Here is a 1,616-nt window from a genome sequence, read left to right as displayed (position 1 = left end):
CCTCCTCCTCTTCCTCCTCTTCCTCCTCTTCCTCCTCTTCCTCCTCCTCCTCCTTTTCCTTCTTTTTTTTTAATTTTTTTCCCCTTTTTTTCCCTTTTTTCCCCCTCTTTTCCTGCTCCTCCCGGGATCCCTCCCGGCCATGGAAGGCTCGGGACCCCCGGGAGGGGCGCGGGGGTCGCCGCCCCCCTGAAACCTCGGCGGGAAAAGGTGAGTTTGGAATGGGAAAAAAAAAAAAACCCAAAAATCCGGAATATCATTAAAAAAAATCGGGATAATTCACCTTAAAAAACCAGCGAGAAACGGGAAAAAAATCGGGATAAACCGGGAAAAAAATCGGGATAAAATCCGCATTTCCCCTCCCCTCCCCCCCCCCTCTTTTCCAACCGCGACCCCTCCCAAATTTATTTAATTTTTTTCCATCTCTTTTTAACCATTCCATGGAAAAATCCCGAGGTTTTTTCCCAAATATTTGGGATTTTTGGGGGGTTTTTAGAGGATTCTGAGCATCCCATAAATCCGCCGTGTCATCCAGGTGCGGTTTTTTTATTCCAGGTGTGGCTTTTTCCAGGTGTTCCCGGTTTTCCTTTTCCCTCTCTCCTCCCAAAATCCGCGGGATTTTCCCAATTTTTCCTCATTTTTCCTCAAAACCACCTCGGTTTTTATTTTTATTTTTTTTTTCCATGATTTATTTTTTTTTCTGTTTTTTTTTCTGGGTTTTTTTCGGTTTTTTTCCCGGTTTTTTTCCAGGTTTTTCTCGGTTTTCCAGCACCTGCAATTCCCGATTTTTTTCGCTCCGAGCAGGGCGCGTCCTTCCCGCGTTGCGGCGGCGCCTTTGGAATTCTCATCCCTTAAAAAAAACCCCTCAAATCCCCTCAAATCCCCCCAAAAATTCCCATTTTTCCCACCCCCCCCCGGGAAACATCACAAATTCCCACCGGGAATTTTCCCGGGGGGGAAAAACCGGGATGAAAACGCGGATTTTCCCATAAAAAAATAAAGATTTTTCACTCCAAACCCCCCCAAAATTCCAATATTTTCATTTTTTTGGGGAATTCTGCAGCCCCGAGGGGAAATTCCTTGCCGGGGTTGTCGGTTTGAGCTTGGAAAAATCGCTTTTTTCCCATGGAAAATCCCAATTTTTTTATGGAATAAAGGGGGTTTTTTGGAGTTTTGACCTTTAAAGTGAAGCATTCCAGGGATTCTCCATCTTTTTTCCTGGAAAATCGGGATTTGCCGGCACCTGGATGAGATTCCCCCCCTCACCCCCCTTTTCCTTATATAATTTAAGCCGGAATTCCATATTTTTTTTAATCTTGGGAATGATTTTCCAAGTGGGAAAAAAATCCATTTTTGGGGGGATTTTTTTGGGTTTTTTTTAACTCCCGGATTCCCAAATTCCAAAGGAATTTTATTTGGGATTTGGGATTTGGGAATTTGCACCTGGAACTCGGAAAAATGGGAAAAAAAATCACTTTTTTCCCAAATCCATGGATCCCTCCTGCTTTGGATTTAGGCCTGGAATTTCTGGGATTTCTGGAATTTTGGGATCCCGAGGGGGAATTCCATTCCCTGGGATGGAAAAAAATGGGATTTGGGGATGGAAAAGGAAGGAATTT

Source organism: Parus major, unplaced genomic scaffold (genome assembly GCF_001522545.3).
Source record: "Parus major isolate Abel unplaced genomic scaffold, Parus_major1.1 Scaffold561, whole genome shotgun sequence".
NCBI classification, from domain to species: domain Eukaryota; kingdom Metazoa; phylum Chordata; class Aves; order Passeriformes; family Paridae; genus Parus; species Parus major.
This window is presented reverse-complemented; position numbering follows the sequence as displayed.